The sequence below is a fragment of the Pelobates fuscus genome, chromosome 2, assembly GCF_036172605.1.
Source record: "Pelobates fuscus isolate aPelFus1 chromosome 2, aPelFus1.pri, whole genome shotgun sequence".
NCBI classification, from domain to species: Eukaryota; Metazoa; Chordata; class Amphibia; order Anura; family Pelobatidae; genus Pelobates; species Pelobates fuscus.
Genome location: NC_086318.1, coordinates 334,732,002 through 334,751,124, shown reverse-complemented (window position 1 = coordinate 334,751,124; position 19,123 = coordinate 334,732,002).

Here is a 19,123-nt window from a genome sequence, read left to right as displayed (position 1 = left end):
TATAATGAATGCAGTGTGTGTGTGTGTGTATGAATGCAGCGTGTGTATGAATGCAGCGTGTGTGTATGAATGCAGCGTGTGTGTATGAATGCAGCGTGAGTGTATGAATGCAGTGTGAGTGTATGAATGCAGTGTGAGTGTATGAATGCAGTGTGAGTGTATGAATGCAGTGTGTGTATGAGTGCAGTGAGTGTATGAATGCAGTGTGAGTGTATGAATGCAGTGTGAGTGTATGAGTGCAGTGTGTGTGTATGAATGCAGTGTGTGTGTGTGTGTGTGTTGGTGGGGGGTGGGCAATTATTTTTTATTATTATTTTAATTTTTTTTAATTATTATTTATTATTATTTTTATTTATTTAATTTAATTATTATTTTTTTGTATTATTATTTATTATTTAATTTTTTTAATTTTTTATTATTAATATATATTTTTTTCGTCCCCCCCTCCCTGCTTGATATATAGCAGGGAGGGGGGCTCTCACTCCCTGGTGGTCCAGCATTGGTAGTTCAGTGGGGGGGAGAGGGGGGCTGGCAGAGCTGTAACTTACCTTTCCTGCAGCTCCTGTCAGCTCCCTCCTCCTCCGCGCCGGTCCATGCAGCTCTTCTGTCAGCTCCCACTGTAAGTCTCGCGAGAGCCGTAGCTCTCGCGAGACTTACACTGGGAGCTGACCGAGGTGCTGAACGGACGGCGCGGAGGAGGAGGAAGCTGACAGGAGCTGCAGGAAAGATAAGTTACAGCTCTGCCAGCCCCCCTCCCCCCCAGTCTGTATTATGGCAATGCAAATTGCCATAATACAGACTATTGACTCGAGTATAAGCCGAGTTGGGGTTTTTTAGCACAAAAAATGTGCTAAAAAACTCGACTTATACTCGAGTATATACGGTAATACAGACTGGGGGAGAGGGGGGCTGGCAGAGCTGTAACTTACCTTTCCTGCAGCTCCTGTCAGCTTCCTCCTCCTCCGCGCCGTCCGTTCAGCACCTCGGTCAGCTCCCAGTGTAAGTCTCGCGAGAGCCACGGCTCTCGCGAGACTTACAGTGGGAGCTGACAGAAGAGCTGCACGGACCGGCGCGGAGCAGGAGGGAGCTGACAGGAGCTGCAGGAAAGGTAAGTTACAGCTCTGCCAGCCCCCCTCTCCCCCAGTCTGTATTATGGCAATGCAAATTGCCATAATACAGACTATTGACTCGAGTATAAGCCGAGTTGGGGTTTTTTAGCACAAAAAATGTGCTAAAAAACTCGGCTTATACTCGAGTATATACGGTATAATAAAAAATATAAATGTATATAGCACCGAACATAAAAAGTAAATATCCAACAAGCCCCACTGATACACCAATTCAAAGAGTACCTGACCTTGGGGAGGGGGCCCAAATAACCGAGGTATGATTCTAGAAGATTTAAAAATGTGTGTGATGGTTCTGAAGTCCAAGCCTCACAGTGCGGCTTGCAGATGGATGGTAAACTTGTGTTGAGCTTCCGTGTAGGTTATCACAGAGGGGATAGATTGTGGAGATATTGCCGCGGTCTGAAACTTTGCGGCTTCTTATTGAATGCTCGGCACATCAAAAAATGAGTACAGGTTGGTGGGAAAAGAAGCACAGCGTCTACGCGTTTCGTCTTTGTCGCAGGACTTTCTCAAACAACATGCATGAGGAAGTTACTGTATTGTAAACTCTCAAAGTTACTTTTAAGAGAACTTCTAACCTCAAAAATATACGAGCCCCCTCGAAATCTAAGTCCGGCACTGTATGTACAGTTAAGAGGAATCCTATTACTGGAAATTTTCACTGTGGTCATGGCAGATGCCTAACATGCAGTTTTTTGCATCATAACACCTCTGTTTTCAGACCCTACAATAGTGATAAGGTCTTCAACTTAACACACTTTATTAACTGCAATTCCTCATTTGTTGTGTATGTTGTGACACGCACTTGCGGATTCCAGTGTGTTTCACTGTTTTAGTTGTTACATTAGAGCAGGGGATCTCAACCCCGTCCTCAAGGACCCTCTACCTGATCAGGATTTAGGGATTACCTGGTTGTGTCTAAGGTGTTTAGAAAAAGAAAAAAAAACACCTTGGATGCTAAGGTATTTTTTGTTTCTTAACACCTTAGACACACCCAGGTAATCCCTAAATCCTGGTCAGGTACAGGGTCCTTGAGGACGGAGTTGAGAACCCCTGTATAAGAGGTATATCTACTTTTTATCTACAGGAACACTTTTCCTGTTTCTTATTTACATGTTCAAATAGAGGCCTGCAATTCCTGATAGTAGTTTTAGTCAAGAGCTTACTGTATATATTCACACAATACCAATATAACACCATAAGATGCTAACAAATATCAGGGATCTCTTGTAGTACACAGGTATCTCTTTAAATGATAAATAATTAAATTAAACAATTAAAATGTTATAATTTATATTATTTAACAGGAATCTAGACAAAACAAATCCTTTATACTTAAAAAAAAAATCCTCCTTGCCTTATCTATCAATCTTCGCATTGTGCACTAACATTTTAACTCATGAAGCACAATTTATTTTCTTCTTTGCACCAGTGCTATATTTTACACATACATAGAAAAAAAAAATGTCAGATGTATATTTTTCTTTTCCTGTGCACTCTACCTGTAAATTAGTAGGACAAAATATTTGGATATTTTATTGTAGCATACCAGAGGATTTTTTTCCCCCCCAATTAAAAATGTAAACTTCTACATGCAGAATAATGAAGTATTATTTTGATTTGTGTTACCTGTAATATACACAGACGTAATGGTCCCTCCACTACACAGTTAACTATTGTGATGTTTGAACTGACTTTGTAGATCTAGAAAATACACATATAAAAAATACTAGATAAAAAGTGTGTGTGTGTGTGAGGGGGGATCAGGAGCTTCTATTTAGGATATAAATAGTAGCTCCTGGTCCCAGGGGCGTACCTGGAGCTTTTGGCATCAGGCTCGGATCTTATATTTGGCACCCCCCTCCCCAATTTTAAAATGTAAAAAAACACTCACACATAATTTTTTTTAATGTATTTAGCACTAAGCAGTGTTTGTGTGTTTGAATGTAAGCATGTTTTTCTATGAAGTATGTGTGAGTGAATGTAGGGGTGTATTTGCATGTAGTGTTGGCATTGGAATGCAGGCGTGCATTTTTGTGTAGTGTGTATTTATGTAGTATTGATATTTGGATGCAGGGGTGTATGTGTGGGTAGTGTTGGCGAAATGCTGAGATGTATGCACATATACACATATACTCAAATATACACACACTGGCACACATGCAGATAAATAGATATACACATGCAGATACATTGAAACACAGTCATGCACAGATACAGACAAACACTGACACACATACAGATAGACACACAGATACAAACACACAAAGATACAAACACACACACACACTTACAGACACACATACAGAGACACATATATACACCGACACACAGATACAAACACAAGTGTGTGTGTGTTTAGTGTATGCAGTGTATGTGTTTGTTTACTGTATGCAGTGTGTGTGTATAGTGTGTATTGTGAGCAGTGTGTATTGTTTGTGTGTGTCCCCATCACCCCCGACTCTTACCTGTGTCCAGGGAGAGGGGACACACTCTGGTGATCCGGTGGCATAGTATGGTTGCCCAGTGGAGGTGCTCAGGAGTCTCCACATCCAGCAGCAGCATGTCCTCTGTTCTCGCGATCTGCAAGAGCGTTGCCACGAGTTGCCATAGCTACGCGCGGCAATGCTCTCGCGAATCGCGAGAACAGAAGACATGCGGCTGCTGGACGTGGAGACTCTTGCAAGCGGCATGAAAATGCGCCCTGGGTACCCCCCTAGTGAGTGGCACCCAGGGAGGACCACACCCTTGACCACCCATGGTGCGCCATGGCCTGGTTCCCCCTACTATTTACCTAGTGTTTTTTATTTTTTTATTTCTTATACAGGACTGGTAAATCCTGATCCCATTGAGCACTATTTAGCATCTCATTTCCACACTCCCTCCACTTATCAAGATAGCACGCCAAATCCTTACTGGGTCACCATTCCCTGTATTAGATTTTTATTCCAGAAAATGTACTGTTATGATGAACCGAAGATTTATTTTCCAACTATCCTGCAATTTGAATAATGTCACCATGACTCACTGTTTTGTGGACATCACCCGATGATTTATCTCAAGTTAATATTTTGGGCAAAAATGTTCAATTTGGCTAAAGTAAATCATTTTAAAATCAGGTAAATTTTATATTAGCTGAACAATTAGCTTTATAGATGTAATTTAGACTGAGATGTTTAACCTCTGCACTTTCTTCTGAACTGTTTTTCCTTTAAAAATTATTTCATATTTAAAATTTGCCTAGTGTACTTCTAGGCTGTTTTTATCTATCTGAGCATAACACATCCATCAAATTTGTATGATAAAAACATTTCTTCACATGATTTTTTTCCTTTCTATATATAGAGTAAAACAAAACCCTTTTCTAATTTAAACGATTAAGTTTTTCTTGGAAGATTGGTTTAACAGCTTGTAGCAGCAAGGTACACTTGGAGTTAGTCTGAAAGCCATTATTATGACCTTGCACTGACCACATTCTATGAAGTGCTACATGATCAGGTACAGGGAAGTTGCTTAATGGAAGTTATATAGTAGCTAGATGTATCCTTGTCACACTTCATCTAAACTGATACATTGCAATGGTCCACACTGCTCAGACCTGGCAATTACTGTCCAATTCCAATCTATTCCACACTGCCACTATAATGAAAAATAATTAGGAGCCTGAAAATGAGTTTTCGCATGAAATGGTTTCAGTGCTTGGACACAATCGCCTTTGGCAGATGGCTGTGGGTTTACTTTAATATAATAAAGACAGTTAATCATCTCTAAAGAGTGCACAGAATGAATAAACTTTTAACACTAGTTTCTGTATTGAAAGTCCTAGACTGATCAAGTGTTTAATTCTCAAGAGTTTTAGTTCAGGTTGTTGAATTTTTATGAGGATATATAGGTTAAGTCTTACCTTTCGAAGAAAAAGAAAAAAAAAGATAAAGAACAAAAATTGAGATTTTAAAATGAAAAATCACTGATTAAATGTTAGAAAGAAACTGTGATTGGAATACATTGGAGTGTCTGTTTGTACTGCATCACTGTACTTAAAAATGCTAATGATCATCATTGCTAACTCAGAAAAATTAGCATAACTGTGAACACACTATGCTTCTGGTATTCAGTTATTTTTTACAGTGACACATCTCCATTGTGGCTTTTTTTTTTCTTTTTTACAGATTAAGGTTATTAGTTTTACATCACTTTAACTTTGCCCCTGATAAAATTAAGTCAATTACTCTTAAGGAATCTTTGGGTAGAAACAGAGTCATAAACTGAGTTTAAACTATAGTTTTTAGCAGACCTGGCATGTGTTTACTAGACTTGACATCAGGGCCTTATTTGCCATAAGGCCACTGAAGCCACAGCCTCGGGGCCTCACCGGCCACCCAAATCTCCTGTGTTGGGGCCAGGCAACCTGGCAGGGCTGGCGCTCAATATTGTTTCACAGCATTACCATGGAAACGCTTTGCTACAATCCCCTGTCTGCACCAACTGGACCACCATGGATCAGGTAATCTCTTTAAGCATCAGGGATGCGGTAAACATTTTTTTAAGAAGCTCCTCAGCTTCTGTCCCACACACTACAATCCCAGTCCTCCCATTATAATCACCTACTCAAGTCAATTACTCTCAAGGAACCTTTGGGTAGAAACAGAGTCATAAACTGAGTTTAAACTATAGTTTTTAGCAGACCTGGCATGTGTTTACTAGACTTGACATCAGGGCCTTATTTGCCATAAGGCCACTAAAGCCACAGCCTCGGGGCCTCACCGGCCACCCAAATCTCCTGTCATGGGGCCAGGCAACCTGGCAGGGCTGGCGCTCAGTATTGTATCACAGCATTACCATGGAAACGCTTTGATACAATCCCCGGGCACCATCCAGAAGGATCTGTCTGCACCAACTGGACCACTAGGGATCAGGTAATCTCTTTAAGCATCAGGGATGCTGTAAAAAAAATTTTTTAAGAAGCTCCTCAGCTTCTGTCCCACACACTACAATCCCAGTCCTCCCATTATAATCACCTGTCATCCCACTAAAGACCCTATTCCTTCCCAGTACAGTCCCTTTCCTTCCACCACAGCCTCTATTCTCCATGGAGTACTGCGCATTATGACAGATCGATAGACACCCGATTAGGCAGAGTGCAAACGCTGAAGACTGCCAGATCGAGGTGACGGCTGTGAGACACATCAAGACCGTTTGCTGGAATGCACACTGGTAACGGACACTGAATACTGTGCATCTTTCACCCCTTCCTAACATCTAACCAACACAGAGCGAAGGAAGGTGAAACGGTGCTTTGTAGGAACTGCGCTCCCTGACAAGCAATTTACTTTGTGGACATTGGGAGTGTTTTTACAAAGATCACTATGGTTTTCTGTTTTTTAGTTTTCAGATGCTGAATATAAGAAGTTCCCTTTGATGCTTTGTTTCACTACCTAATTTATGGTTAAAAGTGAACCTTCGTGCTTTTGAAAACTACTGTACTATTTTATATCTATTTAAAGTACTAGAATATTTAGCAAAATATGCTTTTATTTTAGTTACAAGTGATTTCTACTTTGAAGAACTGAGCACAGCCTGCGACAGTGTATTAATATTCCATCATTTCATATAAAAGCACTGAACATTGAGACATGATCTTTCTAGTGCTAGTGTTTGCTTTGATGCCTGCATTTTAGGTTTTGCTAAATATTTTATTTGCGCATATTATTGTGGGTTTTTTTTATAGCTCCTGGTCTTTTGGAAGGTTTTTTATTAATCTATATAGTTTGTAGAGGGACATTTAGTAGACCTGTCAGCTTATATCTTTCTCTTGGTAGTCGGTTGTTTGTGTTTTCTTTTTCCTCCCCCATCACCTTTATCATTTCATTTTTATCTCTAGAATGTAAGTTCATGGAGCAGGGCCCTCCACCCCTCTGTTCCTGTATGTCCAGTTGTCGGGTTACAATTACATGTATGTTAGTCCACCCATTGTACGGCGCTATGGAATTTGATGGCGCTATATAAATAATAAAATAATAATAATATGCTATCTAGGCATCCCTTGCTTCAAATACAAGTTATGCTAATTTCTTTTCAATCAAAAGGTGTTTGGTTATGAAGGGGTTAAAACAAAGTACAATTGCCAGTAACTCTTTGTTACCAATGCCATTATGAATTTTCATCTATGCCATCTTTTTTTAGATGAACCTAGAGGGATTAAAAGGAGCATCCAGGGAGACCCTTTGGGCCAGGATAGCTCCTACACCGATCTCCAAAGCATTGGCTTCCTCAGCAAAAATCTTAAGAAGGTCTGGATGGACAAGTACTGATGCAGAAGAAAAGGCTAACTTTAAAGGTTCAAAGCCTTGCTTATCACCTACAGATTAGTGTTTAGTATGAGTCCCATTGTTTGTCATATTAATGACAGAGGTAATAATCTTAGAAAATGCATGAATAAAGCATCTATTATAACTGGCAAATCCCACAAACCTTTGTATGGCCTTCATTCTAACACAGCTTTTAATTTATGTGGGTTTATTTAAGAGTGGTATGTATCAAGATGTGGTAAATTGATATCATCTAAATAGTCAATGGCAAAAGTATACAGACAGTCCGCAAATCATCAATAAAATCCTGATATATGGCAGGAGCATCAATAACCCAAATAGCATGACCTGGCATTCATAGTGACCACTTTGGTATTAAAGGCAGTTTTCCACTCATCATCCTCTTTGATTATGATCAGGTTATATGTGCCTCTCAAGTTTAACAAACCATTTAGACTCTTTCAAGTGATACAGGTGGTTGATGGTGATGTGTTATTTATTTCATAACCTAATCAATACTGGGCTTTAGCACAGTATAAGGAGGGTGGAGACGGGGGGAGGGGCAAGCTCAGAACAGAGAAGCTATATAATGTTGATAATTCACAAAATATACAAGTGATGCATGATATTAAATGTATGCTTACTAATGCAAGGAGCCTAAATAACAAAATGGGGGAACTAGAGGCATTAGCATACACTAAACAATATGATATAATAGGCATAACTGAAACACGGTGGGATGAGACACATGACTGGGCAGTTAACTTAAATTGGTACATGTTATTTAGGAAGTATAGGAAAAACAAGAAGGGTGGTGGTGTATGTTTGTATGTCAACCATGATTTAAAGCCAAATCTTAAGCAAATGAAATGTGATGGGGAAAATGTGGAGGCTTTATGGGTAAATATCTGCTTGGGGGAAAATAAGGGAAACCAACTATTGGTTGGGATATGTTATAAACCACCTAATGTTAATATTGACGAGGAACAACAGCTGTTTGAGCAAATTGAGAAAGCTGCAAATCTGGGTAATACTTTAATTATTGGAGATTTTAATTACCCGGACATAAATTGGGACAGAGGGACTAGTAGCTCAGCAAAGGGAATTAGGTTTTTAAACTTGTTAAATGACACCTTCATGTCACAACTATTACAAGCACCAACTAGAATGGACGCTTGTCTGGACCTGGTTTTAACAAACAACATTGATCTTTTGACCAACATTCAAGTAGGTGAGCACCTGGGAAATAGTGATCACAATATAGTGTCCTTTCAAATAAACTCAAAAAAACAAAAGCACATGGGGTATACTAAAACATATAATTTTAAAAAGGCCAATTTCAATAAGTTAAGGGAAGCTTTACAATATATTGACTGGCATAAACTCTTTAGTGAAAAGAACACTGAGGATAAATGGATCATCTTCCAACAAATATTACAAAGGTACATTTCTCAGTATGTACCATTGGGAAATAAATATAAAAGAAACAAATTAAAACCAATGTGGCTTACTAGAAAAGTAAAACAAGAGATTAAAAATAAGAAAAGGGCATTTAAAGCATTTAAATCGGACAAATCAGATGCATCTTATAAAAGATATAAGGAAGCAAATAATGCGTGCAAAAAGGAAATTAGACTTGCTAAACTTCAAAATGAAAAAATGATAGCTAAAGAGAGCAAAACCAACCCCAAAGCATTTTTTAAGTACATAAATTCTAAAAAAAAAAAAAAATTAAAGTGTAGGTACAATAAAAACTGAAACGGGGGTGTTAGTCAATGATGATTGCTACTAAAAACTTGCAGAATAATTGTAATTGGTTAACTCAAGACAAGGTGCTGCAGCAACTAAAGAAAGTTAATATAAACAAAGCTCCAGGGCCTGACGGTATCCATCCACGTGTACTTAAGGAACTAAGTGTAGAAATAAGTGAACCTCTGTTTTTAATCTTTCAAGATTCTTTTCTTTCAGGAAGTGTTCCGGAGGATTGGAGGAAGGCAGATGTGGTTCCTATATTCAAAAAGGGTTCAAAATCCTTGCCTGGAAATTATAGACCTGTGAGCTTAACTTCTGTGGCTGGTAAAATATTAAAAAGATTATTAAGGGATTATATTCAAGAATTCCTTGAGAAGAACATGGTTATCAGCAAAAATCAGCACGGTTTTATGAAGCACAGGTTGTGTCAAACTAACTTGATTGCATTCTACGAAGAAGTAAGTAGAAGTATAGATCAGGGTGTTTCAGTGGATGTGATCTATTTGGACTTTGCCAAGGCATTTGATACAGTTCCACACAGAAGATTAGTGTTCAAACTCAAGGAAATCAGTCTAGATGAAAATGCTTGTTCTTGGGTAGAACATTGGCTTAAAAACAGAGTACAAAGAGTTGTCGTTAATGGTAAATTTTCAAGCTGGACAGAGGTGGCAAGTGGTGTCCCTCAGGGGTCTGTTCTGGGACCCCTTCTATTTAACATGTTTATAAATGATCTTGAAGACAGCATTGAAAGTCATGTTTCAGTGTTTGCAGATGACACAAAACTTTGTAAAATACAATGTGAGCATGTTGAAAAATGCAAAGTTATGCACTTCGGCGTAAAGAATACACAAGCAACATATACCCTTAATGGAAGCGAATTAGGGATAACAACACACGAAAAGGACTTGGGAATTGTTATAGACAACAAACTATGCAACACTGTGCAATGTCAATCAGCAGTGGCCAAGGCCAGTAGGGTATTGTCATGCATGAAAAAGGGCAATCATTCTCGGGACGAGAATATCATTTTGCCTCTTTATAAATCACTGGTAAGACCACACATTGAATATGCTGTGCAATTTTGGGCACCTGTTCTAAAGAAGGATATTATGGCACTAGAAAAAGTGCAGAGGCGGGCTACAAAATTAATAAAAGGAATGGAACAGATCAGCTATGAAGAAAGATTAACAAATTTAAACCTATTTAGTTTAGAAAAACGTCGCCTGAGAGGGGATATGATAACACTATACAAATATATTCGAGGCCAATACAAACCATTGTGTGGAAATCTATTCACAAACCGGACTTTACATAGGACACGAGGTCATGCGTTTAGACTAGAAGAGAGAAGATTTCGTCTAAGGCAAAGGAAAGGTTTTTTTACTGGAAGAACAATCAGGATGTGGAATTCTCTGCCTGAAGAAGTGGTTCTATCAGAGTCCATACAGATGTTCAAAGAGCTACTAGATGCATACTTGCAAAAACAGAATATTCAACGATATAATCTTTCAATGTAGGGTAATAACTGCTTGATCCAAGGATAAATCTGACTGCCATTCTGGGGTCAAGAAGGAATTTTTTTCCTAGCTTGTTGCAAAATTGGAAGTGCTTCAAACTGGGTTTTTTGCCTTCTTTTGGATCAACAGCAAAAAACATATGTGAGGAAGGCTGAACTTGATGAACGCAAGTCTCTTTTCAGCTATGTAACTATGTAACTATGTAACTATGTAATAAAGGGGTTATGCTTAAAACCCAAAACACTGGGGCAGAAAGAAGATATAACTTGTGTGATGTCCTCCTCATATAAAGGGGCCACAGTCACAAAATGGCTCTTTGCTTCATGTGTAATGTGAGGAATGACAAGTGACCTCAAAAGCCTATGGTGATTCCCTTTCTTGGATAGGAACATAGTGTTTAGAAACATAGGCAGAGCCCATGACATTTTTAGCAGCACAGGAATCAATGAAGCTATTAGCATGTCACAAAACAAAATCCCATTCTAAAAATTCAGGGAGTTAGATACGATAGGGAGGCATTTTGGAGGACTAAACATACAAACCCAAGACCAGTCCCTTAAACAATCTTAGGTGCAAGAGTTTTTTTTACCTAGATGGGTAGGTGTTTCCTATGCTTTTTCCCCCCACAATATTTGTGAGACCCTCTCCACATCTAAATGTACATTGTGTGGCATTTCCCTCACATAGTCTGTTATCAATATCTGGCATGAAGGAAATTAGGTCTTTGAGATTATCTATGACATCTCTGGCAGCAACCTTATCATGTAAGGTGTGGGATAAACCCTCCTCAAAAGCACATACCAAGGTGCTATTTTTCCAGTTATTCTCAAAAGCCAGAGTATACAACTCTACTGGAAACCTGCTTTAGCCTCATATCCAGCATTCTTAGCTCTATCAGGAACACTGTTACAAGGAAACTAGTGTAGTTATACATTAGTGGGTCAACTTGTTCCCCTGACGAAATGATCCAGGACAGGGTCTTTTCTTCCAACAAATTCATAGTTAAGCCAGTCTTTGCTCTATCAGAAGGAAAGGTCTGGGGTTCCATTTCAAAATGCATCCCTACTTGATTTAAGAACACCCTCCACTGAATCTCCTCCAAAACAAGGAGGTGTCCTCCTCATATAAAGGGGCCACAGTGTGCAAGTGTAATTCTTTTTTTTTATAAAAACTGACCATTAGGTCTTCCCGGCCGGTGGGCAGGATCAGTATCGCCCACCGGCCGACGCAATCAGAGGGAGGAGCGGCGCGGAGGAAGAAGCAGCGACGTGGGACATCGTCGCTGCCTCAGGTAGGTTACTGATGGGGTTTTCATTCCTTTAGCAACTGGGGATTGGGGGGTGGGAGGGAGAGGGAACCTGCAGTGCCAGGAAAACGGATTGTTTTCCTGGCACTGGAGTTTCCCTTTTAATAAATGCTTATTTTCAAACATGTATGTCAAATAATATATGACTTACACTTCTAACTACAGGGAGTGCAGAATTATTAGGCAAGTTGTATTTTTGAGGATTAATTTTATTATTGAACAACAACCATGTTCTCAATGAACCCAAAAAACTCATTAATAGCTGAATATTTTTGGAAGTAGTTTTTAGTTTGTTTTTAGTTATAGCTATTTTAGGGGGATATCTGTGTGTGCAGGTGACTATTACTGTGCATAATTATTAGGCAACTTAACAAAAAACAAATATATACCCATTTCAATTATTTATTTTTACCAGTGAAACCAATATAACATCTCAACATTCACAAATATACATTTCTGACATTCAAAAACATAACAAAAACAAATCAGTGACCAATATAGCCACCTTTCTTTGCAAGGACACTCAAAAGCCTGCCATCCATGGATTCTGTCAGTGTTTTGATCTGTTCACCATCAACATTGCGTGCAGCAGCAACCACAGCCTCCCAGACACTGTTCAGAGAGGTGTACTGTTTTCCCTCCTTGTAAATCTCACATTTGATGATGGACCACAGGTTCTCAATGGGGTTCAGATCAGGTGAAAAGGAGGCCATGTCATTAGATTTTCTTCTTTTTTTTTTTTTTTTTAATTCTTTATTTTTGGTGTGCATAAGAGTAATTACAAGCTTTGGTGCGCCACAACAGCGACATTCAGGTACAATATTGAATATTAGCATTACAGGTTGTGGTAAATGATTGTCGGGCACAATTTTAGTTAAAGTAACAGTTTAGCAATTGTTTAGGTTCTCTAGTAGCTTGAGCTTTTAAGCATGCCATGCAACTATCCTGTATAAACAAGTTTGACTCAGTAGCTTAAAGTAAGTAGTAATAATAGGAACACACTGAACTACGCTTGCCTGTGCTTAAATTACATGTCTAGCTAGGTACACAGATGAGTTAAAAACAATGTGAGAGCAATTAGGTGACAGCAGATCAGCACAACTTATCAGACTGAAAGTCCATGTTGCAGCACTGAAAATTTTCTCCAGAGCTCGGGTAAAGTTTTTCTTCCGCTCAGCCTACGCCCTCTGGGTTTACCCATCTGTTCAGCATGGCGGTAGCTTGCCAATCCGAAGTTCTTGCGCTTGGTGAGAGAGTGTCCTGCTCCGGTCGACTTGTGGGGCGGCTGATAGGTTGTCTCGGTTTTGGCCCGTTGCCTAGGACCGGCGTTGGTACGGTGGGGCGCGGTGCTCCATGGCAGTGTTGGGCAGGGCATCTGTCTGCGGATTGATGTTTTAGCCGATGATGTTGTTTCCGTGGTTTTCGCCATTTTGGTGGGATCAGGGTAGCGCGGGACAGCTGACGGCTCGTGGGAGGCTTCCCCGGCCGTTCCTCGTTTCGTACCTGATCTCCCTTATCTTGTTCCCGTGTGGCCGCTGCTTTCCCCGCTCGGTTGAGTAGCATGGCCCAGAAACGGTCCAGTATGGCTTCCAGAGTGTCTGGTATTCCTGTTTCAGGGCCGTCTGGGATAGGCTGTGGCAGTGTTTGGCCTTCTGCTGCAGAGCCCAGCGCCGCCGCCATCTTGGATTTCTGCTTTCCCGCGTGGTGTGATGGTTTTGCAGGGCTCTCAGCAGTGTCCTCAAGGACCGGGATAACCCCCACCGGTCCACGGGGGGGGGGGGGAGGGAGGTGTATTGTGAGTGCCCCCTTGTCCTCCAGAGAACCGGCCGTCTCTCCTCGGCTCCCACCCATGCAGGCCGCTGGCCACGATTTGGTCCGCTTAGCACCGGGGGCCCAAGTATCGGGTATCCCCGGGTGCCTTGCAGTCTCCTCATCATGATTCTTGAGTGTAGCAGTCTGTGTAACCGGGTGGTCGGGTGAAATACCCCGAATCTGGGCTCCGGACTCAGGAGCTCTCGGCTTGCACGTCTATCTCGCTTGAGAGTCAGGCTCCGCCCCCAGATTTTCTTCTTTTATACCCTTTCTTGCCAGCCAAGCTGTGGAGTACTTGGACACGTGTGATGGAGCATTGTCCTGCATGAAAATCATGTTTTTTCTTGAAGGATGCAGACTTCTTCCTGTACCACTGCTTGAAGAAGGTGTCTTCCAGAAACTGGCAGTAGGACTGGGAGTTGAGCTTGACTCCATCCTCAACCCGAAAAGGCCCCACAAGCTCATCTTTGATGATACCAGCCCAAACCAGTACTCCACCTCCACCTTGCTGGCGTCTGAGTCGGAATGGAGCTCTCTGCCCTTTACCAATCCAGCCACGGGCCCATCCATCTGGTCCATCAAGACTCACTCTCATTTCATCAGTCCATAAAACCTTAGAAAAATCAGTCTTGAGATATTTCTTGGCCCAGTCTTGACGTTTCAGCTTGTGTGTCTTGTTCAGTGGTGGTCGTCTTTCAGCCTTTCTTACCTTGGCCATGTCTCTGAGTATTGCACACCTTGTGCTTTTGGGCACTCCAGTGATGTTGCAGCTCTGAAATATGGCCAAACTGGTGGCAAGTGGCATCTTGGCAGCTGCACGCTTGACTTTTCTCAGTTCATGGGCAGTTATTTTGCGCCTTGGTTTCTCCACACGCTTCTTGCGACCCTGTTGACTATTTTGAATGAAACGCTTGATTGTTCGATGATCACGCTTCAGAAGCTTTGCAATTTTAAGAGTGCTGCATCCCTCTGCAAGATATCTCACTATTTTTGACTTTTCTGAGCCTGTCAAGTCCTTCTTTTGACCCATTTTGCCAAAGGAAAGGAAGTTACCTAATAATTATGCACACCTGATATAGGGTGTTGATGTCATTAGACCACACCCCTTCTCATTACAGAGATGCACATCACCTAATATGCTTAATTGGTAGTAGGCTTTCGAGCCTATACAGCTTGGAGTAAGACAACATGCATAAAGAGGATGATGTGGTCAAAATACTCATTTGCCTAATAATTCTGCACTCCCTTTAGATAGCTATTTCCCCATCCAACATTAATTTATATGATACCATCTTGTTCTTTTATGTTCAAGAGCTTCAGTTCCCACTTCTTACCAGTTTTTTTTTTATTTTTTATAATTAATGCTAACACAATTTTGCTTTGTGTTACAGCTATTAAACTGTGTGTATGTAAACTCAGCACAGACATCTATTTAACCTTTTTTGACCCTACCTCCTTTTTCTAGTTTATAGCATCCTCCAAACATGCATTTTACATGTCCCCAAGCACCCACTTCTATTCAAGTGCAATAAATATAAATATTGTACCCAAGTGCAAACTCGACCCATTGTTCTAAAAAAAAAAAAATACAAAAACAGATGAAGCAAGAAAATTATACACCGATTCACAAATGTAGGCATAGGCACAGGTTACACAGTCAGGGATCTCTCAAACCAAGCCACAAAAGAAATACAGACAAAAAAAACACAAAGTAGCTATGCATTTATAAATAATGTATTCAGTGTCCGAATAAATGGTATATACTATTTTCAGTACTAGTTTTGATAAAGCAGAAAACATAAATAGAAAAAAATATATATCAAAGATCAATACTGTAAAAATAAAATGTGAAAAACAAACAGGTATACTCATAATAAGGAGAGCCACTCCTAATTCTAAATATGGCGTTGTAGTAATACATAGTTGGTGAGTGAAGCAGAATGTTGTGTGAGGGGCAAATAAGGCCCTATAGGAAAAGGGGAAATAAGTCGGTTGTGGTGTGCCGGAACCGATGTCGTGGTAGGCCTGTAATAAAAGAGGGCAAAAATAGATGCTTGCTAGAAACTTAAAACAATCAACAAAACCTTAATTGCCTAGCTCTATGGTAAATGACGAGTGAGTAATTAGGTGCCCGGCGCTTTATCCGGCACACTAAATTGGGCAAGGGGAAGTAAGGTCTGTTAAACGGGTTGGCCAACTAGGGGAACTAAGTGTGGAGTAGAGAGGGTAAACTATAGACTGCATGAGTAGGTGAGACTTCCTGAGACAATGCTGCAAAATGACGTGGTGGCTGTAGGAAATCTGAGGGCAGTGGCGTACTAAGGGAGGGTGGGGGGGGGGGGGGGGCGGCGGTCCGCCCCGGGTGCCACTCAGCAGGGGGGTGCCAGGCTCTGTACCTCCTGCTCTCCTGCAGCTCCGCCAGACCGGCGCTCAGTTTGTGAGTCAGAGCACAAGGAGGGGATTCCCAGCCTGTGTTCTGACTCACACACTGAGCTGCAGGGAGGCTATTTCGGAGTGTACCAGCAGGGGGCGCAGAGCCAGGTTGCTCCCCCGCGGTCACTCTGTACAGATCCCCTGCACCTGCTGCCTGCCTGGGAAGGCACCTGCACCCTTCTAAATGGTAAGTAACTATTATAGCCCCCCCCATTATACCACCCCATTATACCACCACCCTCCCTGCCCTACACCCCACTGCCATTATAACCCCCCTGCCCTATACCTGCCATTATATCACCCCCTGCCATTATATCACCACCCCCTGCCCTATACCCCTGCCATTATAACCCCCCCTCCCTGCCCTGTACCCCCCTGCCATTATAACCCCCCCTCCCTGCCATATACCCCCTGCCATTATATCACTCCCCCTGCCCTATACCCCCCTGCCATTATATCACCACCCCCCCTGCCATTATAACCCCCCCTCCCTGCCCTGTACCCCCCTGCCATTATAACCCCCTCTCCCTTCCCTATACTCTCCTGCCATTATATCACCCCCCCTGCCCTATTCCCCCCTGCCATTATATCACCACCCTCCCTGCCCCATACCCCCCTGCCCTATACCCCCTGCCATTATATCACCCCCCCTGCCCTATACCCCCCGCCATTATATCACACCCCCCCTGCCCTATACCACCTGCCATTATACCACCACCCTCTCTGCCCTATTCCCCCGCAATTATACCACCACCCTCCCTGCCCTATACCCCACCCCCGTGCCCTATACCCCCCTGCCCTATACCCCCTGCCATTATACCACCACCCTCCCTGCCCTATACCCCACCCCCCACTGCCATTATACCCCACGCTCCCTGCCATTAAACCCCCCCTGCCATGCCCTATACCCCCCTGCCCTATACCCCCTGTCATTATTTCACCACCCTCCCTGCCCTATACCACCACCCTCCCTGCCCTATACCCCCCTGCCATTATATCACCACCATCCCTGCCCTATACCCCCCTGCCCTATACCCCCTGCCAATATACCACCACCCTCTCTTCCCTATACCCCCCGCAATTATACCACCACCCTCCCTGCCCTATACCCCACCCCCGTGCCCTATACCCCCTGCCATTATATCACCACCCTCCCTGCCCTATACCCCACCACCCCTGCCCTATACCCCCTGCCATTATATCACCACCCTCCCTGCCCTATACCCCACCACCCCTGCCATTATACCACCACCCTCCCTGTCCTATACCCCACCCCCCACTGCCATTATACCCACACCATCCCTGCCATTAAACCCCCCTGCCATTATAACCCCCCCTGCCATTATACCACCACCCTCCCTGCCCTATACCCCACCCCCCACGGCCATTATACCCCCACCCCCCATGCCATTATAATCCCCCCTGCCATTATAATCCCCCCTGCCCTATACCCCCTCCCTGTCATTATAACACCCCCTGCCCTATACCCCACGCCATTATACTCCCACCCCTTTACCCCCACACCCCCTGCCCTATACTCCCACCTCACTGCCATTATAACCCCCCTGCCATTATACTCCCACCCCTCCTGCCCTATACCCCACCTCACTGCCATTATAACCCCAGAGCAGCCACCAAATGGTGAAACAGACCCTGCTGATCCTGCACCCTCCTAAATGGTAAGGTACTACTATACCCCCCGCCCTATAACCCCCCTGCCATTATAACCCCACCCCCTGCCCTATATCCCCCACCCTCCGTGCCCTATATCCCCCACCCTCCGTGCCATTATACCCTCACCCTCCCTGTCCTATTCCCCCCATGCAATATCACACACAAAGTCCCAGACCCCAATCTACTCCGACCCACCCAGGCACATACAACTGTTCCCCTACTGTCACATAGACACATTACACACAGGCTCACATTCACAAATTACATATGCAGTCACACACAATGCACATACATACGCTGTCACAAACACATTTTTTTTACACAAGGGACAAGGACATATATATTCTGGGAGGCAGTGAGGTTAGTGCGCGCCTTGCAGTGAACCGGCAGCTGGGATAAGATGGAATCGTCATCACTACTGGGAGCACAAGTGAGCTGTGCAGGAAGAGCGCCCAGCAGCAACCGTTAATCACCATGGGGAAGATCCAAGAGCAAGGTAGGGAAGCTGGGTGGACATCTTAATTACTAAATGTGTGTAAGAATGTGATTTTTGTGTGTGTCTGGGATTGTGTGTATCTCTGTCGTTAAGTGTGTGTTTATTGTGATTAGGTGTATGTCTGGGATTGTGTGTGTATTTATATACACACACAACCACAGATGTACAAGTCTGTGTGTATATAAATGTGTATGTGTTTAGTAGATAGCTCCCTTATTTGGTGTCCTTAAATATGTCAATCCCACATAAGGATAACAAATACGGGAGTTATCTACTAAACAACTGAAAGATTAAAATTAAGTAAAAGGCTTTTACATTTTGATCTTTTAGCAGTTTAGTAGATAATTCCCTAAATTAATGCTCGTATGTGAGATTTCCATATTTAAATATGCCAAATTAGGGTGCTCTTTAGATCTAAATATGGCAATCTCACATAGGGATATCAAATAGAGGAGTTATCTGCTAAACAAAGATCGAAGTTTAGAGGTGTCAGCCAGCGCAGAACAGGAAATCTGGGTGGCTAGTATGAATTCTATGCAAATGTGTTGTCTGATTGTGTGTATATATTTGTGTATGTGTATATGTGTATACATCTTAGCATTTTGCCAACACTACACACAAGCACACCACTGCATTCAAACAACACTACAAACAAACACACCTTTAAAACATCACCATGTTTTTGATATAACCAC